Source organism: Anser brachyrhynchus, assembly GCF_964034855.1.
Source record: "Anser brachyrhynchus genome assembly, chromosome: 10".
Lineage (NCBI taxonomy): Eukaryota > Metazoa > Chordata > Aves > Anseriformes > Anatidae > Anser > Anser brachyrhynchus.
Genome location: NC_137705.1, coordinates 6,818,085 through 6,844,421, shown reverse-complemented (window position 1 = coordinate 6,844,421; position 26,337 = coordinate 6,818,085). Strand labels below are relative to the sequence as shown.

The window sequence follows — 26,337 nt, the reverse complement described above, 5'->3', positions numbered from 1 at the left end:
TGAATTCTGTCAGAGTTGTAGTAAAGTGTGCCGCTAGAATAGGATTTTTTTCTTTTTTTAATGTATCCAAGCCAACTCATTCATCTGTTTAGAGTGTCTCTCTCTTAAAAGGAGTTCTTACAAAGGGTACATCTACATTGCAGTCACTCGAGGACAAAGCTCAGCAGCCAAGTATTTATGGATTTCTTAGGGCAGGTGCTGCAGCTTGCCAAGGGCAGGAGGCTGTGCAACTGGATTATGAGCAACGCAACTTCATATCCAGCCAGGGATCTTTACGCACCTCTAATCACCACGTAACAGTGTAGACAGACCACACGCTCCCCTCCACGTGCAGGCTTATATAGATTCATGTTGCAGATCAAAGGTTTAAGAGTTCAGGAGATGTTGAGTTTCCACACGGATGAGCACGATGCTGCGTGCTCAGGCTGCTCCCTGCTCTCTCCCCATCCCCTCCTCACCTCCAGGTGCCCCTTCCCTCCTGGTCCATACGCACATCGCAGCCTCCCATCTCTGGCTCGTCCTCGCATCACTTCAGGCTGCGCAGCCTGGCAGCCCTCGGTAGTTGCATTTGGATTTAAACAATACCAACTAATTTTAAATGATGTTCTGTATAACCTTGGAAACAGCTGTGTGTGATGATCGTGGTCCAGGCACATAAATGCTTTTAAATGACGACTGAAAAAGCATGTTTAGAGAAACAGAAATGCATTAAATGAAATGAACTGCCTGTGCTGTTCAGCTCTGAGCTTTGTGCCGAGCTCTAGTTTTCTGGCCTAGCACATCAGGAGCTTCTACTGGAGGGGTTCATTATATTTCTTTTTCACAGCAGTTCAAGGAATTGCCCCTTCCCTTCCTCATAAAGTCTCTCCAGGAAAAGCACAGGTTCTAAGATCAGAAACTTTTCCAAATGGACCTTTGTTTAAAATCTCCTGGAAGGAAAACGGTCGAGTTGCCTATCTTCAATTTGTCTTTGGTCTCAGTATTTGTTGCCCTCTTGAACAGAAACAGGTGGGATCAGAAGGAAAAACTTCTGTTTTTTGTATCACTCCAATTATGCCAGCTCTGCCCCCATCATACGCTGATATTTCTGGAGCATGTTAGCTGTTAAACATCTGCTAAGTCCAAGTTCTCCCTTCCTTGGCCTCTCTCCCCTCAGTGCAAAGGCTGGTGAACAACCTCCTCAAGTTTCTCCTGGTGCTGGAAATGCACCTTAGCAGGACGTGTGATGGTCTGCAGGTGGGTCCGCACCTCAGCTGGGAGAGCAGAGGGGAATGCCAGGGCTATGCCGTCACTTCTGGGAGAAGAGAGCCAGCTCACCCAGAGCTTGCTAGGCCAAGTTTTTAACTCATCTTCAACGCAGAGCCTCCCTTACTTCACACAGCTCCACCTGCTCCACATTATGGTTTGGTGAATGATGAATTTGCGCAATGTAAATAAGGGCTATTTTATAGGGTTTACCCGTTTCCTACAGCCCAGGCTCAGAAGCAAAGAGTGTTTGCCATGGGACATCAGAGCATTAAAGGCCTGTCATCACCTTCCAGGTTTTTAAGAAGGTCTCACATGAACAGCCTCCTGTCCTTGCCTCTCTCTTCACGCATATCCCAAAGGGAAGACAAATGGATAATACTCAATTACCCCGATAAAATTACAAGCCTCCCCTGCTCTGCATGCTTCACCTCTTCAGCTCAGTGAAAATAAGCAAGACATGATTGCACGAGTCTAGGTCCCCACAAACATACAAATAAGGATCGGTGGTGTGAGACAGGAAGGCATTACCCCTTTGAAGCTCTGCTGACACACGGATCTGGGCTTCATTATCACCTCTGGAGTTCAGAGCACTGTTTGCTATAATTAGAAACGCGCCAAAACTCGGGCAGAGCATTGCAGCCATCACTGGTCACTCCGCTGAGACGGGCCTGATAACCAGCAGGAGTCCTTAAACAGAGACCGAGTCCCACCCTCTCCCGTTTGAAAAAGACCATGCTGAATGGTTTAAAGACCAGCAGGTTGGTTCATACTGCTGAGACCCCAGGGGCCCTGGCAAATACCGAGCTCCTGCGTATCATTCACGTTGTCATAAATGGGGCTGGGGGTAGCAGGAGGGGGAGGACAGACTGGGCAGCGAGAAAAATGCCACCAAAAACTCAAGGAAAAAAACACGGTGAAAAGCTGACCTTTGCCAAACAGACTGGCATGCCAAGTACCATTTTCATAACTGATTAAATATATATAAAAGATTGTATACAAGCGTATTATTAGATTGTTAAATATGTATAGTCAAATGCCTCCTGGAGTAGAATAGCTCTGCAGGAGCCATTCCTCACCCTTAGTAAATATTCACGACGTTTTGGCATACTCACTACATTTTTAAAACTGGAATCCACATCTATTTTTTTCCTTTGTTTCACAAATCTGCAGATATTTTTGGGTCTGGGCACTACTGATCTTTTCACAGCCATTCCAGTCACTAACTTCAGATGCTTAATGCTTTAGTAAAACTGTAATTGGCCACCGTTCGTCACAAGCTTTCTAAACAGGAGAGAAATGTTTATTGCTTTATGCCCAAATCCCGCAGCGTGGTGCACGCCACCCGGTCTGACAGCGAGCAAGGTTCAAGTTCAACAACGTGTTTAACCAACTCACATCCCAAAGAGGAACTTTTTGTTCTGGGTTTCCGTAACCGCTTAAAGGCTGATTGCACTCACCTTATTTCTCACCACTGGAACAACCATAAAGCTAAAGTGAGTTTTTATATTCTGCATTTCAGGGTACCGAAAGTAGGGGGCTATAACAGAAATGCTGACGTTATCCAGCTATGGTGGCGCAACCTCTCCACCATAATTACGTGCAGTTAGAGATAATAAGCGCTGCTGATTCAGGAGGAATATCTGATTGGGCAGGAAAAGGGAGAAGTGTTGGATAATCGATTTCCTGAGTGGCAACAGCAGGCCTAAAGAGCGTAAGCAGAGGAACAGAGTTGGTAAGGAAACGACAACAAAGTCCAATCACGAATCCCTAGAGATGCTCTTACTCCTTTTATTGTTCATGTGATTGCAAGGGACCTAAAGGACTCATTCGGGACCTGTGTTAAAAGGGCATCACCAAGTTCCCTGGAGGAGCGTGCAGCACGGATGGCAGGGGAAGGTTTGATTATGTGGCTGAGACGCTGGATGCCCAGGTGAGAGGGCACAGAGCACTGATTTTCAAAAGAACTGTGTTCCTTCCAGCTCTCTTAAAAATCAAATGCCTTCAAAGCATCTCAAATTCACCACCGAAAATGAAGGCACACAGAAAAGACTCACAACACGCATGCAATGCTACTTTTAAACTGTCTGAATAACCAGCAAAAATTGCCTCGAAATTACTGATAAGGAAAAAAGCCTAATAAAACTGATAAAACTGTTTCAACCAGTTATTTTTTGTTTGAAGAGGGATAGGCTCTTTCTCTCCTTCCTTTTTTTTTTTTTTTTTTTTTACCTTGGCCTTGGGGATGGGGTGGGGGAAGGGAACAGGACTTTTGCTGAAAACTGTTCAGTGATTTTAGTTTTTTTCCTGTACCCCTCCTTTTACCAGAGCTCATTCTAAATATCTACACACTGAATTTCCCACAAGATGATAATTATTTCTAGAAGGGCTTGTTCGATTGATACAAAAAGTTCCAAATTCCACACTGTGATTGGTTCTAATTACTATTAATAAACACATAATGAACGTTGATAAGATTAACAAACCATTCTGAAAATTTCTTACTATATTCACTCTACAGCATAAACTTCAAATTAACAGCAAGGCCAGCTGGCTATTAATATTCCCAGATTAACAAAATGCAAGCAGCTCACACAAGGATGAGCTTGGATTTCGCGAAGTAAAATACCTGGGTAAATATTTAGCGTAAAAGAAAAAAGGTGCAAGTTCCTGTTTGCCTAGGATGGGGTATTATGGAAACAGATCCAGCGGCTTTGCAACATTCACCCCAAAAGGAGTGCAGGCACCAAGAGACGGGAGCACATCGCCCTTTCCCACCCAGTGGCACAGATGAGCCCACTGGTACCTGTTTGAACAAACTGGTCCCCGTCTCCTTCCACCCCCCTCAAAACCACCCCGCTCCCGACTGCCCCAGTCACCCACCGCAGGGGGCCGGGGGGCCAATACGCACTTTCTGGTTGGCTTCCCATGTGTCGGATGCTCTGGGGCATTTCCAATTTAATATGTATTTCTTTTTAAAGTTAGTGGGATTGAAATAAATCCATACTGTTTGCCAATTGCCAGCTTATGTAATCAAAGTCAACTGTGCATTCATAAATTCCTCCCTTCTCTGCAAGCTAATCTGACAGTAGTGGGGGGGAAATGTAACGGGAAAAATATTCTCCTGTGGCACTGTCTTGATTTCCCCGGGAAAATAAAATGCCTTCCGTTTGTAATGGCCTGGTAATGAAATAAACATATTGAAATCCATAAAGGAACCTCAATAATAAGGTCTTTAAAAACTGCAGGCACAGCCAAAGCAAAAAAAAAAAAAAAGATAAAAAAAAGGCAGAAATATGCCTGAAATTAAGTGGAGACAAATCACCAAGCCACAGACACGGCGAAGCCCAGCAACAGGCGCACCAGGAGAGGAAGGGGAGAGGATCCATTCAGCAGCGTAAGCTCACGCAGCCAGCATCTGCTTTCACCCCATACTAAACGAAACAAAGTCACTGCAGCTACAGCACTGGTCACTTACAGAAAACACCTAACTGGAGCTAGGCATACAGAAATATCAGCGTTGTAAAGCCTTTTGTCTGAGCGCTCAGCCAGGCTCCCTGGTTAAATAAAAGTCTGTTCCTCCTCCGTGCCGGGAGGTGCTGAAACCCAGGCATTTGCATGGCTTAAAATGGCTGCAGCAGTTCAGGGCTTCTCGAACTTCTTGTAGGCAAGACCGCGGAGCACAGGAGAGGGGTGTCTTTCCTGGCTATACACTATTTTAAATATAACAAAGCCATTGTAATTAGTCCCCTGAGTACCCCTCCAGTAACAGCTTCAGCTCCCAGCACTTGCTGTATGCTATGCAGTAATTATGCTACCAAGCTGTCAGAGCTTCCTTATCTGCATGCAAATTAGTTCATATGCTATACATCTGCCATAATGACAGTATTAAAACAAGAATTTTATAATGAAGCCATCCTCTTTACAGCAACACAGCACAATTACTTTATTAACATACTGCATATCTACGTCTGTAACCGCTCCCAGTCAAACAGCCAAATTTTCCCTTCCTCCGTGCAGCGAGATCATCTCCACCTCTCTCTCCGTGCCTTTCAATAAATGCAAAGAACAAGGACGGGAATTTCTCAGCTACCCCTGTATAACACCGCTCCTTCATTGTTCCCGGGGAAGTACTGCACCAAATGCCATTAAGCGTGACTAGGTGAATAAATATTCCCACAACGCTCCGAAAGGTTAGGAGATGAAACAGTAATAATCAAATCAGCAGCTGCTCGCTCCCAGCCTTGACATCAATCACCGGCTTCTGCCGACCGGCGACTGCGAGCGCCGCGGCCAAACGGTGGCGGGAGGGGGCCGCATCCCCCCGCGAACGCACTGAGCAAAAAGAGGTGCCAGGAGCAGAACGAAGCACGGGGCGAGCGGAACCTCTGAGCGGGGAACCCCGCAGACCTGGTGCCACGGAGGGCTTCTGCCCGGCGAAGGCATGCCGGTGCCGGAGGGGGACGCGAAGGCGAGATCGCGAGGCACCGCTGCCTCCCGCACCCTGCCTCCGCCCCTCGCCGCGGTGTGTCGGTGCTCGACGTGCCCGCCGAGCATCCTCGCCTCGCAGAAATGTTAGCGTTGGGACACTTCGGTGGGTCGCGGACCTCTTTGCCAGCTTGGGTTTTGGAGGAAGCACGCTGTTCTCTCTCTACAGAGCTTGCTCACAGTGACCGACCTCAGAGAAACGAAACCGATAGAGGACTTCACTAATTTCCTTGTGGGCGTTCTATGGTTCTTCTCTTCATTACCTTTTGAGCTCAGGTGCTTTTGTTTTCTTTCTTCTTTTTAGCTGTAAGCTATGTGATCAGCCCTAAACCTTCAAATAAATATTTACATGTATTTTTCAAACACTTTATTTTTAGCTCAGTTATTAACCTTCCAGTGGGCATTACCACACGCCACTGGTGCTTTGGGGGAGCTGCTGGGATCAGCACTCCTGCCCTCTTGCAGGGGCACACCCTGCACCCGGGCGGCTGCCTCTCCAGTGTAATCGGGGGAGGTGATTAATAGTGGGGGGATATCAACTCAGGGGCACTTACATAAACTGATACAGATTATTTGCACTTTTGACCAACTGGTTACTCTTCGGAAGCCTGTCTGGGGATACAGCAGTTGTGCTTTGTGGGCATCCTCCCCGAGCAGGAACACAGGCGTGTGCGAGTTGGAAAAAAAAATAAAAAATCAACTTTTCCCCTTTTCATGTTCTATTTCCCTAAGCACCAGAAAGGTGTGGATAGGTCTCAGCCAAAGTTTGAGCGCTGCTTTGTTCTTCATGCAAATCACCTCTTTCATCAATTATCTTAAAGCCATCTGTAAACATGACGGCCGTTTCAAAGCCAGGAGGAGATAGGTGAGAATTACCATGGACAGCACAAAGATATTCAGATACAGAACAAACCCAAACGTCCTTTTGAAACCTGTACTTACGGCTTCAGTAAAGCTCCAAGTGCTGACACCACCGTGCATAAAACAACAAACAGAAGAGCGAGGAAAAGGCACGGAGCGATGCTTCTTTTTCCCCTACAAAAGCAGGTTTTATTTTTGTCAGCATAACCTGTAGTTTGTTGGGTTTCTGTGAGACCAAATATTTGATCAGTTTATGAAAGGGATGATATTATGTGTTTGCCTGAAAGAACAGGGTCACCAGATTTCATGACCCTGGAGCTTATACCAGCACTTGGCTCCCATGAGACAAGTACCAAATTGCCTTTTTCCTGGGGGAGAATAGGAAACAAAATCAGGATATATCCCAGTCCTCCCGCAGCTGCTAACAAGACCTTCTGCAGCCTTTGACACCACCCCATGAAATAACACAACACAAGCCGCCTTATTAGCGCTCGGCGTGCACCTACCCACACGGACAGCCCTTTCAGAGAGGCCAGTTTTGCAACGAGCAGCTCAGTCTCATCTGTTGGAAATCTCCCCTGCTACTCTTCCGACACCTCTCTCTTACAGCTGTTATTAAGGCTAAACTCCGATGTCCCTTAGCGTCCATAAAAAAAACCCTGTCATTAGCTCCAGCGGGGTTTGGGTCACGTCCTGGAGGCGGCATCCATCTCACCTAGCTTTCAAGATGACAAGGCAGGCATAACTCAGCCAGAGCTCACGCCCTAGGCTCCCTGTGCTCTCCAACACGAGACACGGGCACACTCATCCAGAGCACCGCTCACCCCACGGTGAGCATCCAGGAGCATCAATTTCTCCTTGTTGGCCCTAAAGGGCTTCTAGAGCTTTGGTCCAGACATAGACATCTGCAGTCAGGTGAGACAGACCCCACCTCAGGAGCATCACCACCCAGCATCACCACCCCAGTGTCACCAGCCCGGCCTCCTCAGAAGCAATGACTTTTTTGGCATCAACCCCTCCCTGCTGCTGCTACCGCCGAAGGCCCCTCCGTACTTCACCTGACAGCCTCAGCTTCTTCACACTATCCCTGGGATTGTCCATCCACTCTCCTCTCCCTCTTCCATCTCTTCCGTATCTCTTCAAAGCCCGTATAGTTTTTTCAGTCTTACCAGTTCCTTCCCCAGCAGCTCCCTCATCAGAGCCATGAGCCTCTGGCTGTGGCTTGGCAGCTGAGTTCCCATTGCCTACTTAGGTTTTTGTTGCATTAATAAAGAAGAAATACTGCCATCAGCACGGTAATCTGCTGCAAAATAAAAGCACACAGAAATCACCTGCAAGGTGTGCTATTTTAGACAGACCGGTAATGTAGGTCAAGTTTTATTTAAAAAAAAAAATCCTAGCCGTGTAATTTGTAACGGAAAAGTTCTCCTCTGGGTTGCATCTGTGTTTATTGAGAAGCCTCTTATGAGTTCTGAATCCATGCACTATTGTCTTTCAAAGGAAACTCACATAAGCTTATACAATTCCTGTTCCCTCATTTCAGCGAGCCAACTCTACGTTTGCAACCATACATCTTGGGAGATATTCGTGACAATGGAAATTATTTTTTTTTGCACCTTAAAAAATAAATGTGATGGTGAAAAACCACCCAAGGCATTTGAGAATCAAATTGGGATCACTTCTCGATGCTGTTACACCTCTGGCTGCCCGACTCATTGAGATGGGTATTGTCCAGGCTCCTCTTATAGATAAATCTTCCTCAAGCCCATTCTAATCTGGGAGCCAGTCCATGAAGAATTTAACAGTTTTCCTTGCAGCTTTGGCATGTTCTCTCCCTCATGGTAGCAATATTGATCCATCTGGAAAACTGTGGTAGCACAGCCAGACTGCAGAAACACTGCACAACCACCTTGATGTATTGAAATACTACAGTGACCTTGTTTTCAACATACTGTCATATACTTAGTGTGTACATGACCCATATAATAATGTAGGGTTTGGGCTTTTTTTTTTTTTCCTTAAACAACTGAGATTGCTATTGCTCCTGAGCAAAGTTTAATCATTATAGTATTTTAATTTTGTAATTAAAAAATACAGAAGCCAATCCCAAGCTGGGAGTACGATGGCTGCGCTTCACAAAGGAGAGATCTGACAAGGGATAAAGCAATTTATTCACTCCTCCTTCCCTCACCTAGATATTAAACACTTCACAAAAGACCATCAGCAAGAAACCCAATTTGTAGCCACTAACAACCTTGGCAGTGTCCTCTGTAGCGCAGAACAGCTGTTCAGTTGATGGGCACCTTGTCCCAGTAGGGAAAGTCAGAGCTTTTGCCACTGCAAATGTTTCAGCTTTTTGCTTTTCAAGCTCTCTTGCTTTGTGCCTAGCTTGCAGGAGAACCCTGTGCAGAAATATTGCCACCAAGACCACAAGGACTGTTAACCTGAGAAATCGCTCTGTTCTGCCGTTTGTCTCATCTTAAATGTATTTAAATTCAAACGAGCATTTACATTGCAAGCAACCTTTGTTGCTTTCGAAAATTAAAGGAAACAACATGTGACCTTTACTGAGACTTTATGCACTCGGATCCAGCTGCTGCCATTTAGCACTGACCGTAACCCAGCTGTGCTGCAGCTCCTCTCTGTGTAGTCCTCCCTAGACCAACCACTCAAAGCCTGAAGAAATAACTGAGAAAACCCCCTTTCACCCTACCTTTGCGCTGGGCTAAATGCATTCAAATTCTTACCGCAAGCTCACCTGGCTGCTTTCTAACTGTAATATCTTGACAAACATTTTACATCCCATCCCCTGGCAGAAAAGACAAGTGCAGCCCCTTCCTCCCGCATGCTGGGGAACCCACCAGCCCACGATCTTTACGTGGTGTCTTCGAAATCTCTGTTCCCGCAGTGCTTTCCCAGACTGGTGGTTACCAGCACACTGAAGAACAGCGAAGTGGTGTCAATCTCAAAAGATCAAAAAACACCATTCTGAAAAACTGGTTTGGGTCCCTGGTTTCCAAATTCCTTCAGCTGCTGCAGTGTGCGTGCGATGCTTTGTACTTTTGGCAAAGCACACAATGTTAAAAAGGGGAATTTTGAAGGGCATCTCACGTCCCATCTCTAACCACCCAAAATGGGTATCCCTACCTTGGTTTTCCTTGTAATCTTGCTGGAGAAGAAAAGTTGCGTGCACCTAGAAACCTTCCACAGAAAGCCATATGGCTCAGGATGCCTGCACAACAAAGTGCCTGGTCTTTTCCCTGCACCTAAATGAGAACTTACAAGGTACAGGAGGCACAAAGTTTGTCTACAGCCCTGCATCTAAGTAAGACCACATTTTAGGAATTACACCAGATGAGACTTGTATTCTGTATCTGAAACGGTAAAAGGTTAAGCAGAGGACGGCAGGAAGGACACAGCCTGAAATCTAGTTTTGGGATCCTGCTTCTTAGCCTCCAGGAGGCTGGACGATTTAGTAGAAATCTGAAGGGTAAAAGTAACAGTTTTGCTATTGTTTATTACCTTGCACTAAGTGATTAATTGATAATAATAAACTGAGGTTTATTGCCTCAGTTGAGCAAAAGACCCGTGTGCCAACTCTTCAGGCAGACGGAGAAGCACCACATTGCTTCACAATTAAAAAAACATGGAAGAGCACCAAGGGTGAAAGGTAGATAAAATCCTAATCTCACTCAAGCAGAAGGAAAGAAAAAGGAGTTACGGCACAGAAATCTTTCTACCTTTGCTTCTGCTGCTTCAGAGATTACAGACAGACACACCAAACTTACCAGGAGTCCAAGCAGTGGTGAGAAAACTGAAGCAGAACCTGTTAATGCCTCCTTCCAGAACAGAGGGACCATAACACACTGATGTGAGACCTAACAAAGTCAATATATACCTCCCTTACACATTGCTATTTCATGTTAGGGAATATCCACTAGCAACTTATCCCACCCATCTGCATTTAGCAGCGCTTCCACATCCTCCTGCGCACCATTCTTCTCTGCTCACAATAGTGCTGTTACGCACCCATGGTGAGAAGCTGTTGGCACTATGCTTCTCCCCCTTTTCTCTGTGATGCCCTAAAGCCAGAAGACCCCCCCGATGGCCACTGGCTTGTCAGGGTGCCAGGACCACGGACTGCTGTCCCACAAGTCGTTTCAGAGTCTCCTCCTTCCTGCATAATCTGTTGGTGGTCACCTTGCACATGGGTTTTGTGCTCTCTGAACACCTGCAGCACCAGGCACGGCTCTGGGCCGTAAGCAGGGTGCCCTCCCCAGCCTGCTCTGCACTCTACCAAATACGAAAAACAGAGGAAGAGCTACAAATCTTCCATCCAGCATGCACAAACTGCCTTCTTTGGCTTTAGGTGTAAGCCATACTAAAAGCAACGTGCCTGGAAATCACACAGAATGCCGGCTCTCAGCAGCCGTTGCAAACACAGATAATCCTTATTGACCAAGCACGGCTGGGGGTGCGCTGGTCACTCCCAGCAGTGGTCTCTGAAGCCCTCTGCAGACTCTATTCTGCAGCGGCGCACAGGGAAAATACAAAGACTCTGGTTTAAATAAAAATTAATGCACTGTACCAGAACATAATTTTTCACTGATACAAAAAAAAAAATCACTTAAAATACTTTTTAAGAAGTTTTAAAATGACAGCTTTCAAGTTTGATTGCACATACTCTGCTCAAGTCTACATGTGGGCTTCTCACAGGATAAGCAAAAATTTCCAGGTTCAATTCCTATCAATCTAGGAAACTTTAGATACCCCACATCTTTGCATCTAGACAAGCTGTGCTTGCTGCAGGACAAATCCACTCCATCCTGTCCTCAGCTCTGGCACATTGAATTTCATAAAGAAGAAGGATTCCCAGCTATCTCTGTGACCTATAATATTAAAAATGTCACATAAAAGATTAATTTGTTGGTAGAGAGCAGAAAAGATTTTTCTTTTGCCAGAGACAGATTTTTTCTTTTTAAGCGGAAGATGTCACCAGTTCAAAGTCCGTCAGAGATGTTCAGTTCAAATATATATTACAAATTTATCTCAGCTATCACTACCGTATACTTGCTATGCAATTCACACACAAACATATTTCACTCTACATATGGATATTTAACACAGAGAGGCTGTTCTTCCTCTAAAGCCCAGGATTAATTTATATAATGCACCTTTAAAGTCATTTTTTTATGCACTTGGCTATGAGTTAATTCCTGTTAATAAAGCAAGATGTTGCAAAAGTAAGTTCTAGCTTGGTACATGTGCTCACCCCTTTTTCCTGAAAAAACCTGCAGCTGAACCCCCAAAACAGCTACCCAGGAGCAGCACGGCTGCTGCTTTCTGATCGGAAGTCGGTGCGAAGAGATGACCTGTGCTCAAGAAAAATGCACTGATCATTTGCCCCTGTAAAGAAAGAGACCAGGAGGAAAATAAGGGAATTTTGCGACATCGGTGGAAAAGCCCAAGAACATGCATAATGCCATACGACCCCACCAGGGTACAAACCTGCAGCAACTGCAGTTAAAGAGCAGGGCTTTGGAAGCCAGCTCGAAGGATGCCCGAAGGTGCTCCCCTCCCACTGTCCCCAGCTGCTCCCGCAATTCCGTGGCAGCCAGGCACCTTGGCACCTTGTCCCCTGCTCTAACTTCTTCCACATATGTTCTCTTCAAAAGGCATTTTAAGACCAAAGGACGAGCCAAAAACCTGGGGGGGACTTTTGATCGCTCCCAGCGTGGAAGGTCTGACATGGCATTCCAGTTCCTGCCATCGCAGCGAATACGGCCGCGATAAGATTCCCTATTGTACCTGGAGAAGCCTACGCTCACGATTCCAGGGAGAGAATTCCACTACACATAGGTTGGGTTTTCTTGTTTTTTTTCTCTTCTACTCTCCCTGAGGTTTAAACACATCCCTCCTTGAAGAGATCTTGTATAGGACACGACTATTCTGAACGCTATTATACCTCATAGCTTGATATATTAAAAGTGGCTAAAACTCTGGAAAAGTGTTTAAAGAAACTGGGGCTGCTGCTTGTCAAGGTTATAACCCACATCTACTAGATAATAATTTGTGAACTACGAAACATCTCTTCCATGTTTCTCAATTATTCCCAACATACAGTCCACACAACCAGATTAACATAAAAAACAAGCAACATCAGAAAGCTATACATTTTCACAATAAATCAGCCACTTCCCCTTCATTAGGCTTTGCACAGTTCACGTTATTTCCTTTCTGAAGGAAATCGTTACTAGTTACTGTCTGCCTTCAGAAACAAAACTATCAGTAACATTTCCACAGGGATCATCTGAAGTGCATTTCTAATAACGCACAGGTTAGAAGGTTTTCAGTGTCCAGCGTTTAAACTTTATGGTCCCGATGACACTGTGAAAGGCACATGTGCTTAATAACAAAACTTGTAAAGAAATACGTCTTAAAACATGTAACTGCTTGCTTAAATATAGAGCAGACGTGAACTTGGGCACTCACTTTATACAGAGGAACAGGTTCTATTTATTGCTCCAGCAGCCAGCCTTAAAGCAGGAATGACTGACGCAGCAGATAAAGGCTCTTACCCTGGGCTGGGCTGTATATAGCACTTCATCAGTACACTTAGGGCACTTCAGTAAAGCAGGGATGTATTGTTATCCCTATTTTACTGCAAAGGAAAAGCTTCCCAAGGTTATAAAAGGTCAGAAACTCGTATATGCAACCACCACCTATATACCTTAATTCCCATGTTTTGCCCATTAAGCCACACTGTGCGTCACAGTCTGAGGTTTTAAGTAAATATTTAACTAATTTCTCAACAAAGCTATAAGCATTCACAGTACTTTGTCTTCTAAATCAGATTCACTTAGGCCTGCCTCAGCTGTGTCCAAGCACACGCCACTGATGGCCCAACTCTCCTCTCTGAAAACACAGAGAGGTAGAGTTACTTTTGCTTAAACTTCACAGGGAATACATGGGGCCCTGATAGATCTCATTTAAATAGGTCAATTAAGAAATATTTCATGTCTTTACAGTAGAAATTTAGGTAATACGTAGTAAATCTCACGGTGGAAGTCACAAGAGATGGATTCTTGAGTTAACACATTCATGTAAGTCCGAAAACACCCTCCTTGTGGAAGGAATAGCACAAAGCAACACAAAGCAATTTGTTCTTGTGGAAGGAATAACACAAAGCAATCTGAGTTAGGGTGATGCATATACCAACGCAGTCCTTGTGGCTGAGACCTCCTACCATTCCCTGCGAGGGAGGTGACACACAGAAGACGTCACCCTGGCTGGACCACAACTCCCCCACACCTCTGTGCACCACAAAACAGGGCTTGCAAGTCCCGTCACCCTCCGTCACATTCATTTCGGCCAGACCAGCCAGAGATGGCAACCCTTTTTGACCCCCAAAGGCAAAAGGAAGCCTCAGAGCACCTCTGATTAGAGCTGCACAGCTGAAATGTTCCTTGCAGCGACTGTTTTCTTTGGTTTCTGCTGGCAGACAGCGGTTCGCTTCCCTTCGCTGCCTTCCCAGCTTCTTCAGCAGGCCATCATCCTGGCAGAGAGTCCAGCCCCAGAGCTCACAGCTGACTGCTTGGCATTCCCTCCTCTGCCTCAGTTTGCTTTCTTGTTTTACCATGCAAAGACTAATGAGTTCATTTTCATGAAGTGCTGAGCAGGCTATTTGACATAAGCCTCATCTTCCAGGCGGTGCCAAATACCTCAGCTCCTGCTGAGCGCCAGGCCATCGGCGCTGCTCGGCTGCGGGGAGCGGGACCGCGGGGCCACGAGGCAGGTAAGAAACAGCAATGCCATTTCTGGGGCAAGGCAGCAACATATCCTACAATTAGTGACGTGCTAGAAGGGAGAGACGGAGTCAAAGTGATGAAGAGAAAAGTCTACAAAGGAGAGCTACGGCCTTTATTTGCAGCCCTCTGCTTCACGGCTCAGCCACTGCGACCAGGCCTCAAACCCTGACACAGCCACCACTCGAGGGCTGTATTTTCTACGGCCTTTATTCTGAAACGCAGCAAGGAAACAAACGAACGAGGAACGGCTTTCGCAGAGAAAGCAACCGAAAACCAATTGTGCCGGACATCTCTGCCCAGACCGCCTTGCCTGGTTGAGCTGTGACAGCGCGGAAACAAAACCCGAGTGCATTCAGCACAAGCTCGCATCCCCGCGTGCACAAACTCACCCCGACACCACCGCGGCGCGCAGAGGAAATGGCTGTGATGGGAGCATTTGCCAGGAATCACCGAGGAATAATGGAGCCTCTGTTCCCATTTCCAATCAAGAAAAGCTCACGCACCACAAGCACCTCCGCGCTACCAGCAGCGGATCCAGCACATAAAGCTCTTTAAGAGTGCTGCGCTGGGAAGTAGTGGGGAAATAGGACACTCCAGACTCTCCGGAGATTGGTTTCTATTTTCATGGCTTTTTTTTTTCAATTTTTATTTATTATTTTTTTTACAAGCAAAAGGACTGCAGAGAGGTATTTAAGCTACCACACCCGAGTAAGTAACTAAAGTTTACAGGGTTTGCCAAGGTCGGAGAGCGTCGTCTCACAAATTTTCACAGCCTGCAAACAACTTCACAATTCTAAAAATACCTGTGTAACTGTCATGGCAGGCAATCAAACACTCGTATTTTTTCCTACACAAAACTGTTTCCAACATACTCCGCCTTGAGAGCTAAAGCACGTTTTCAAAAGCAAAATCCCTGTATCTCAGCAAAATAGGAGAACAAAAGCAAATAGCTTGTGCAATCACCCTCAGACATTGGGGACCTGGGAGAGGTGAGACAACTCCTCCCCAGCACACATAAGGCATTTCACATCGCAAACCATGCTCTGGAGAAGGCTGGGGAAGAGTGGAAGGTCAGGACCCGCTTACAATAAAAAATCAGTGTGCAATCTTAGTTACGAAGTTAAGATACTATAATACATTTTTAAGCAACTCATTACCAATTTATTAAAACACTGAGGCTTCTTTGAGACTGCTAGAGATCATTGTTTAAACTGCTATTTAACAGTGCACTGATTCACAGCATGGGGAATTAATTCTTATGCCATTACAGATACACATACAGTATGTGTGTATATATTACATTTCATTTTTAAAAAGTGATTTTGCATGTAAAATAAATAGGCTTTTTCACATCTTGTCTATGAACTAGATAAATCTATTTTCAAATAACAAACCTGTAACTTACTGGAGCAGTAAACAGTACTTCTAAAGAAACATAAATATTATTTTGACACTTGGGTACCTCACATAGCAATAAACAAAGCCGTTAATAAAGGCAAGAAGGCACAGCGCCATGCTTCAGGAGATGCCAGACCATCACCTTTTTGAAAGGGTCAGGTGGCTTTAGAGAGAGGCAACAACCTCATCAAAGCCCTACGTCTGCTGGAGATTTTCTCATTTGTTCAGGCCGAGAGATGTCTCGCCTTCTTTCAAAGGATTAACAAAGAGAAGGGGAGCAGTGCTTCCTTGTCCAAGTTATTATTTTTAATAAGAAAAATAAATACTAATTAGAATACAAACCAACAGCAGTCCTGATGAAGTGGAACTGTTTTTCTCCCCCATCAATCAACAACCGGACCGCAGAGATGGGATAGCCACACGGTAGAAGGTCTCATTTAATTGACTGATACGCTGGAAACCTTTGACAGAAAGTGGTCAGTTTGAACTTTGGGCTCAGTAATGAGCTCTCAGATTTTCTGTTTGACAGAATGGACCGCAACAGTCCTGCATGACTTCATTTAGCTTCACTTCATAATTACGAGCCTGTTCTTTACTATTTTTCCCCAGCTTAAATACCGCTTTTTCAAAGCAATGCCAGGAAAAAAAAAAAAAAAAAAGAGGAGAGAAACCAATTTTAATGAACTCATGCAAATATAAGCCTGGTGAAATGAAATCACAGACCTAAGCAGAATACTGCATTGAACACATTTGTATGTTTTATGCAAAGCTCATCTAAATTTGAGTAATTGAACCTAATTTGGCAATCTGCACAATCAGTTTGCAAACTTCAACCACTGAATTTTAAGTATAAGCCTGGAAGATCATTAACATTTGTATTTATCACAGAGGCCACGATCCAGCAGAGTTCTAAAATCTGTGCTCAAGTGTTTTGGGCAAGGTCTTAGCATACACATGGCATCTAAGAGAGTATCAGGAGCTCTACATACAGAGAAAAGTCTTTGATATGTTCAGATCACACAATTTTAACCTCAAACCAATCTCAAATCTCAAACCAAATGTCAAATCTCTGAAGATTAAGGGTAGAAGCCTTCCTCTAAAAAGCCTACCATCTTTACTCTCCTCCGCCACTATCCAAAAAACATTCCCCTGATCATAACCATTCCTCTACAGCTTTCCATCTCCACCCCCTCCTCTCCTCCAAGAGCCCCGTTGCCTGCCGGTTCCCTCCTCAGGCAGACGTTCAGCCGGCCCTTCTCCTTTCTGCATGCACCCGGTCCCCGTCGATAACTGGACGTGCTTCGCATGCTCCAGGAGCGTGGCGAGAGCACCCAGCTGCTTATTAAAGGGCACTTCTCCCCTGCTCTCCCCAGCGCATGTTTTGGCTGCCGTAAGGGTTATTTTTCATTCGTGCCTTCTCTTTCTTCAACCAAAAAATGCAATGGGTCTTGAACTCATAAAAACGTTCTTGCTCCAGATAGCTTAAAATACTTTGTAGGAAGGAGAACTGTTTCCCATCCAACTCTAGTCATTACTTTCTTTTTTTTTTTTCTGAAGGCATCTCCTCAAAGAGAAGGCGAAGCACATTTTTCAAGGTGAAAACTGCCAGTCTGAATTTGATTCAAAGTCTGAATCCATTTCGATGGGAAGCTTCACAGCATCCCAGCCACTTACTCAAGCAGAGGAGGGTAAGCAGGCTGTGCTGGTATCATAAACCCTCTCCACGCAACCAGAACACCACCAGAGTTGAAATATGGTTGTGTTTCAGTAACACGGTTTTAAATCATAGGCATAGCCAAGATTTATTAAGGCAGAACTGCGCTAGAGCACATGCGAGTTCAGTTTCTCTCCATGTGTCCTCGGGAAATGTGTTAATTGCTCACAGCTCTAACACAGATTTTCAATACATCTGCAAGACACAACAACACACATGCTAGCACTGGGGGGAAGGGGAAGATCTGATTCTTTCCATTGTACAATCCAGAGATATTCAGCACATTTCAGCATCACGGCTTTACGCCTTTCCCAAAGCTCCCTTTCCTACCGCCCCGTCCTTCCCTCCAGTTGGCACAGCGCTGCACCCCAGCTCCCCACCCGTCACCGATGTGGAGGGATGCAGCTTGCCCCCTGCGCTCCTCCTGGGGACATCTGACCAGGGCAGGGTGCAGTGATGAGCAAACGCTGCAACCCCATACCTCAAATCCCCACAAGTCCTGCCTCCTCTTTCTCTATCTCTGACCAGTGACATATAAATTTGATCACACATTGATGCTGCAAATTAGATTTTGTTTTTTTTGTCAGCCTTCTTAACAGCTGTGACTTGAAGCAATGCTATTTAGGCAAGAATTCAGAGGAGCAATTCCCCAAATCAGGAGGGCTTTACAAGGGACTCCTGTTGCTCCTGGGCCTTCTACAGCGTAGCCAGTTACAGCTATCTGCATTCCCATCACACTCCTGTTGCCAAATTCTCTCCAATTAAACTGAGAGCAGTAAAATCAGGAGGAAAAAATTTTGCAGGAGAAAATTTCAAACTTACTCGGCCACAAAACGTTTTATGAAGATTGCTGCTTAGGTGGAAGGAACCATGTGCTGGAGATGAGCTCAGGCCAACTCCAGCTGTAAGCACGCCAGCCATGCACAGCAGTGTCCCACAAACCTAGGTAGCTCTTTCTATGGAATAATCTAACCACCTGAACCGCACCGAATGCTCAGGACATGCTGCTCTTATGGCCAGAACCTAGCAGGCCCTCACCAGGTGTGCAAATGAGAAGCTATCGGGTGCTCTAGCAGCATCAAGTCCAAGACAGAGCCTATCTTCTAAAGCAAACCTCTCCCCGTGACTGCAAAACACTGCAAGTTCCTACGTCCTGGCGGCTCATTCACCCCAGCCTGCCAGCTTGTAGAGAAAGAGCTGCGGTGGCATTACGATGGTTTGAAACGGGAGGCGTCACCAGAAGTGAACTTTGAAGAGGTGCCTTGGACTGCTCAGCCTCACAACGCCCCTGACAAACGCTGCTCTTCGCATGCTGAAGCCGAGAAATGACAAAGAGGAGCTACTCAAACATATCTGGGCAAAACCCCTTTGCGAATCTAGGGGCAACGCAGCCGCATCCAAGGGACACCAGCGCCACCGGCCGACATAAGCCCAACTGACCGTGCTGCGCTCCCTCCAGCCCTCAGCGGGTGCTCACCAAACTCCCAAGTTTGATCATCAAACCCGATCCAAAAACCCTGGGACACTGAGGGCTCCATCAGGTGTCCTCATTAATCACAGCTGACAGATTTTAATTTGGGGACTTTGGAGGGAGCATGGAATGGGGCTTGGTGTCTTGTTTCAGACGAGGAGGCGACAACTCAGATCCGCAGTGCCTGATTAATATTTTATGACTGTGATCCACTGGGTATGCGGTGTAATTCCGGTGGCTTGTTTTGCTCTACGTCTGCTGCATCTCCAACGCTATCTGCAACAGCTTCGTGGAACAGCACCGAAAAGAGGTTTCAGTCCAGCAGGACAGCACCGGCTGACCTCTCTCATTGCTTCAGGTAGTTCAGAGGGAGCAACCATTAAACAGGAACTGGAAGCGCTTTTCAACTTTTAAAGGGAAAAAAATGGCACCAGAGATTTACATATAGATAGCATTTCAGAGAAGAATGATGCTGATTTCTCCTGCCTTGCATTTATTTTCCGAGCCAGCGTGTCGGAGCGGTCAGTAGCAAAGCCTGCAACAGGGCACCACTGAATACACATCTCCGTGTCCTCACCAAGAGCTCAGCGTGCTAGCATTAAAATGACATTAAAGCCCAGCGCAATCAATGAAAAGAGCTAATGACAGCAAAACGCATAACCTTAAGCACAATTCTGCAATTGAGGTCCATCTTAAGCCTTTGCCCCGAGGTCCCTGATGTAACTTTTTAGGGAATAAAGGGCTAACTTAAAATTTGGTGCTCACTGAGGGCACAGCGGGGTCTGTCCCACAGCCGGGCAGTGGCCGCAGCCCAGAGGCACCCGAGGTACCGGCGCTGGCTCGTCCCAGACCTGCTGCCTGCGGGGACACAACAGCAGGGGCGGCTGTTCTGAATCACCAACATCTTCACACAGCTCAGAGAGAAAGCTTTCTGGTTTCCTTGCGACCTATGAATAGGGTGGTTTGTTTTGTGTTTTTTTTTTTTTTTACCCCCCATTCAAAGATTTCTAATAGTATATTACTCAAAAACTCCCATTCTCTCCTAGGAATACAAGTAATGCTTGTTATGAACTCTGTCCTAAGAAGGTATGTGTCAGTGAAAGGCCGGGATATTTCTTGATCTCCAGTCTCTTTATGCAGCTCAATGCTAATGAAAGGAAACAATTTTTTTGCACACAGTGAAAGGGAACAGATGGTGTCACAGTTCTGCTGTGGAATTTAAGCAGTGACAACCTATACAGCAGATCAGCATCACTGGCGAAACTCTTTTCAGGCAGTAGCATGGAGGGTTTATTTTGTTTTATTTTTTATTACTACTCACTATTTTGAAAGTCTTTTTCTCTCCTTTTTACAATGAAACCCGAGGAAATGGTATGGTAATCTCACCATCCTGCAAAACCTCAGAAGACACATGATGACCGCTATTTTAAATGTATTGCGAAGGGACAGCTGAAAAACAGCACCTCATATTGCAAGCCATGATTTTCCAATCGTGCATCTATCTAGACACCAGTCGCTGGAGAGCAAACCAACGAGGGCTAAAAAGGGACACTGCCAAGCTGAAAATCACTCCTCTGTCTGAAATGTGGTCCCTAGTCTAATTATGCCTGCAACACAGCTAATGGGGAAAAAAAAGAGGTCTTTTTTAATTATTTTTAATAGTTTTGTATTTCGTACTTTTAGTTGGCAATATTCTTTGTGCAGTTCATCTCATTGTTTTGTTTCTAGGCTCACCTGCTTTCATCCTGGGGAAAAACAAAGGTGAAAAAGCACAAAAATCACAGCTGAAAGTTGACTCAGAAATACAGAATTTTACACGGACAGAGATTTCACATGGATTTGCTCCTGTTTTTGCTTACTGCACTGTTAATTACATTTTTCAGACCCTACTGACAACCAAATCGACATGTTTTTATATGCGGATCCTACCAGAGGCATCTGAATGCCCACAAAGCATCCCCCTCTGGTGAGACAGCCACATGCAGCTTGAAGTGTCAGTTTTTAGTACTATTACTCCTTCAGATTTATCTTCTTCTCAGCTCACTTGAACTGCCTGTATGAGTATTTTATACCCATACCACCAAACGAAACAGATGATATGCTCATCCACTCCACAATTCACACCGAAATAGCCAATCTCAGCTCAACCCAAATCCCACAAGAAAAAGGATTAACCAGGCAGTAGCATCCTTGGAGAAGAACAAACCTCTGGCTGCAGGAGGAGAAGGAATGGGAGCTTCCCAAACCTCCGACCCCTCCAGGAATGTCTGGACCCACTCCATGTGGGAAAACAATTTTGCACAGGGGTAGGCGATATGCAGCCAGAGTTACCCTATTGTCAGCCTTGCCGTTACGGTCATTGAAATGAGGTTGAGAAAACCAGCTCTTAGATACACCTAGAAACTCAAACGGTCCGTTGGGCACGTTGCCATTTGCAATGCGCTCAGTTCTCACCGGGGGGGACAACAGCATTCAGCCCGTAAAACACTGCGAAGCCAAATTAATATATTCAGCTGGGAGTTTGCATAGATTAGGGACTTGAGATCCAGGAGCAGTAGGGGCACCATCATCCCAAGTGCTCCAGTCTTCAGTGGGGAGCGTGCTCTGGCTTTGTGCTCCCCTAGGTGCGTGACGCATACGGCTCTAGAGCTAAGGTGTAACACAAAGGAGAAGCTCCTCTCTTCAACGCACATAAGGCCCAGGCCCAAATTCCCCGACTTAGCCAGGAGATACATACGTACAGGGGGTTAATTAACGCTTTGTCATCAAGGCACTGCTCCTCAAAAGCAGATGCCAGGGCTGCTTCACAGAGCTAGCGCCTCCAGGAGCAGCGACCGCAGGAACCGTTCCTCCCGCAGCACCAAACCGCTCCTGGCTTCCAAAGTGACAACCTTCAGAGGAACGATTGAAAGGAAATACGTTTGGGATGGGAGCACCTCAAGTGTGGAAAAGCGACAAAATATTCGCAGCGAGTGGATTCTGAGCTCGCAGGAGCTCATGAGATGTCACCTGCTGAGGGACACGTCTTGCAGGGAGGGACAACACACCACCTCCCAGCGCCTCCCCCGAGCAGAAGCGAGACGCTCCGGTTATAAAGGCGTTTATAGGGCACCTCTTACACACCTCGGGTGCAATCACCACCGTGCACCAAAGCACCCGCGCTCTTGCGGCAGAAACTCAACAGCTATTACACAGCAAGCGTGAAGAAGCAGAACGAGAGGAGATTGTCAGTAAATAGGGTTAATCCCTGCAGGTAATATCCACTCCGTTAAACTGTGCAGCATTTTCCAGTCTGCAGGTTCTCAAGCCCATTGAACATCTCTCTCATGGTGCAGGCAGCCCCATCTGAGCTCCCCCCAAATTCTGCAAGGCTGCGTTTGCGGGCAGCAGCCGGTTAACTAAAGGCTGCTGGTGCTACCCCGGGAAGCTGCAGGGGGGTGGGCGAGCCACACAAAAGCTCTCAGCACAAAAGGCCATCCTTTTCATCCCTTTTTCTTCTCCATTTTCTCCAGCTGAGCCATAGCTTTATTCGATCAAGTGTTAAAAATAATAGTTGCAAACGTGGGAGGGGGTCTGACTAGGGGTGCGGGCGGAATTACACGGGGGAACACCTAATTTAATACGAACACTCAGATTTAGAGGGTGAGGGGATGGGGGGGAGCCTTCAGCTCTCATCTTCCCCCTGCTTCCAAACGAGCCCTTCAGCCCGCTTCCTGGCACTCCATGCAGCACGCTACAGACATTTTCTGTTGGTTTTTTCTTTATTGTTCCCCCCCCCAGCCCCGGAGAAGATGTGAAGTGCCCGACACCGAAAGGACAGCGAACATCTTTGCATTCCCAGCCAGAGCCGCACAGTGCACATAATCACATAAAAAAACATGGCTGGCTGGTGCATCGACAGATGCAAACGAGAAATACCAGACGTAGCCTTATTTAGATCACGGCAAAATTAAACGGGGAGGAGGGGGGTGGGGGGGGAAGAGAGAGAAAGGGAAATAATTGTGCCTGTGTAACATGGCTGCACAATTTTCAAAGCCTCCCGACTGCCAGCTTGCAGGGAGCAGGGAAAATGTGTGCCTGCTCCGAGGGGAGCTGTTCCTGCCACCCCGCAGCGCGGCCCCTTCCCTCAGCCCTCCGGGCGGCGGGCAGGCATCGGCCGGCAGCGCGAAAGGCAGGGAAGAACTAAAATAGTTTACCTGCTCAATGCAACTTCACGGGAGCCCGGAGGTAGGGATTCCAGGAGAAACGCAGCACGGAAAACAAAACCCCGCTCGGATCCTTCTGGCGGTCCACGGTCTCATCTACATGCGTCTGAGCAAGCCCTCACCAGCAGCTGCTTCTTTTATCGAGCCCACAGGCACGGCGAATCAGTCCGGTTAGGCAGTTCGGTCAATGTGGGCTATTCACAGCGTGGCTGCTGGGAGAGCCCGGCTTCTCCTGTCCCCCCTGTCCCCGGGTAGGCACCCGCCCACCTCCACATGGCCCTGGATAAACACGGCTCCCGCAGCACCCACGGCGCACACCACATGATCCTGACAGTCAGCAGCGCGGGCAAAACGCCGCCCGGACCTCTCGCTTCGCCCGAGCGAGACGCCAAAATCGGGGTAAAAAGGCAAAGCTGAAAGGACGGGTTTATCTGAAAGGCAAAATCCCTTTTTTCCCAGCTCCCCCTGCCTTTTTTTCCCCCCCTTTTCCCCTCCTTTTTTTTTTTTCCTCTTTCAAGGAGGAAAAAAAAATAAAGCGAATGTAAAGACCTGAAGATTGGTAATATCTTCCAAATAACTCAGTTCTGAAAATGAGGTGTCACTGACACAAAGTGTCATTCAGACCTCCAATGGGCACAGAGCATCGGGCAGAGACCCCGGACCAAGTTCAAGATGTTCCTGGAGAGATGCTGACCACAGCCAGCGCCTCCCTGGTCTGTACGAAGCCACACATTTTCATTGTTGCTTCCCAAAAAGAAAACATGACAAGCCTTTTTTCCTCCTTTCCCAGCCACGAACCAGAGTGAAATATTCCTACAGAAACACACACACACACACTGAAATGCAGCGCCAGGGAGCTGGCAGCCCGCTCACACTGCCTGCCATCCCTGGAGCGGGGAGCAAGCCAGCACGGGGCACGCAGGAGGCTTCAAACACACTCCCGAGTGGGATCCCCAAGGTCAAACATCGGAAACAATTATAAAAGCCTCGATTCTATCATTGCACAAAGGGGAGAAGAACTGAGCCCTTCTCCACGCCTTTCGGCAATGTATCTGTAGGACGAACGCCGCCTTTTCCTTCCCTCCAGCGTGGGAAGGCAAACGTGCACAGAGGGGTGCACAAAGATGTCCCCTAAACAAAGGTCCTCTTGGTCACCTCAACTCTCCCCTCCCCAAGGAGGGCACTGAGCTGGGAGGGTTCCCCAAACAGCCTGGCTGGTGGGTGCAGGCTGCCTGCTTCTCATCAGCATCTGCATTTAACCAGGAGTTAGCGCAAACCAAAGGTAAACATTCATAAGGTATTTGATGCTTTAAAAAAAAAAAAAATAGACAGGCTTCTCCAAAAAGCAGATACTAGGAATACATCACGGCATAACAATGCCCCCTCTTGTAGTTTGCTTAAAATCCTGGTTCCTGAAGCTGTCACACCCAACCCACAAAGACACAAAACTCCACAAAACCCGCCTCCCTTTCTAGGCAGGGAAAGGAGCTCGGTGTTCTTACAGCTCTGAAGGAAAAGTTGTAAACTGCTGAAATTCCTCTGGGGCTTAGGAAAGAAAAGAATAAAAGGCAGGAGAAAAAAAAAAAAAAGGAATAATTCTATAAGAATGAAAGCAAGCGAGCTGGTGCTTTCCTTTGCCATGCCCAGCTCCTCGGGACCCGACTCAGATGCTGTAGGGCCGGGGCTGGGCGGCACACGAAGCTCTAACCAGGCCCCCTGTCTGACCGGGGCCGTGGGCAGCAGGAGGACACCTCAACAAAGGAAAGAGCAAGCACGGAAAGTGTCCCGCAATGGGTAACACAATCATTTCAGGCTTGGTGGATGAAGTGAAACAGAGCCAGAACTGGAGGGGCAGGGGGGGGAGCGGGGCCTTGAGCAATCCCAGAAGGCGAAGCTGTGCCACCGCTCCCCAGCAATTCCCACTCTCAGCCACGAGCTGTTACCTCTGATCTGCTCCTGAGCAGGGAGGTTTGGTGCCACCCCTTTGCTCTTCTGCTCCCCCATTACCTCTCTTGCCTGAAAAGGCGAGAGGAAGCAGGAGGCAGGACTGAGGCCGTTTCGGGATTGCATTGCGGGGCATTTTAATAAGCTCGGCACATCGCTGTCCCACGTGGAAGTGCAATCCACGATCCAGCCGGAGGGCAGCCTGTACCGCCCTCAAACCTGCAGCTGCTGCTCCTGGAAACACGCGAGCAGCCGGGGCCCCCATCCCGGGGAGGTTCCTGCACGTCCGCCCGCAGCCGTGGGGTGCTGCGTTAGCCCAAGGAGGGCACGAAGCACGTCCCTTCTGCTCTGCTGGGCAAACAAGAGCACAACCGACACCACTGCGGGAGAGATGAAGGCTGCTGCAGCCCCAGCGCCTCTCCTGGCGATCGCATCGCGCCTGGCGCCCTGCAGAACGGTGCCTTCACCTTCGAATCATTCCCGGAGATCGCAGGGGGACTCCGGGTACCCACAGCACAGGGAAAAGGCTGGTTAACAGGCAAGCGGGAACAAAAGGTCGAGTGTGCACATTGCAAAGCTATGCAGGCCAGGTGTGATGCACGCAATGCGAAGTACAGTCAGCCAAAGACCTATTTTCAGGCTTAATTAGAATTTAGCTCTGATAAAAGGCCAAACCATCCTCCCATTTAAGTCAATAGAGTTTGTCATTATCCTTGATGGCAGCAGGACATGGGACATTAGGATAAAAAACAGTTCAATTCATCACCTTGAATGGGTGAAAATGAGAGTCAATTCTTTACGGTCCCATTTTATTCCTAGAACTTAGAGCATTGCTAGGATTTAGCTTTATATTTCTTAAAAATTACCTGAGGCGGGACAAAGCGATGCCATTTCCCCCCCTGCATATTTGATCACTTGTGAAGGAAATGCAATCTAGTCCTGCAAAAATCCATGCTGAAATCCTTCTCTCCGGGGATCCCTGAAGCACCCCCTCGGACCCGTGACGGCGGCAGTGTCACCCTGGCAGTGTCGCCCTGGCACAGACAACGCACACGCCTCTGCGCTCAGCCTCCTCCTGCCAAAGCACCGCTGCTCACCACGTAGTCCTGGAGTTGGCCCAGACTCCGTAGCAAGGAACAAAAGGCAGGAGAAAAACGCAGAGGCAGCCTTAAAGCGCTCTGAAAATGTGACTTCAGAGGAGAA

The 26,337-nt window shown here is 47.0% G+C and overlaps 1 protein-coding gene across 43 annotated transcripts in view; it reads right to left on the bottom strand.

Annotated features, from left to right (window-relative positions):
- MAGI1 (membrane associated guanylate kinase, WW and PDZ domain containing 1) overlaps nucleotides 1-26,337 on the bottom strand; it is a 324,072-nt gene that overhangs the window by 101,254 nt on the left and 196,481 nt on the right. For 2 of the 43 annotated variants that reach the window (XM_080605682.1, XM_080605685.1), the window contains exon 1: nucleotides 23,182-23,446. The exons of the other annotated variants lie outside the window; for them this stretch is intronic. The gene's annotated coding sequence lies outside the window, so the exon portion shown is untranslated. Of the gene's footprint in view, nucleotides 1-23,181; nucleotides 23,447-26,337 lie in introns of those variants that run through there. 43 annotated transcript variants of the gene reach the window in all.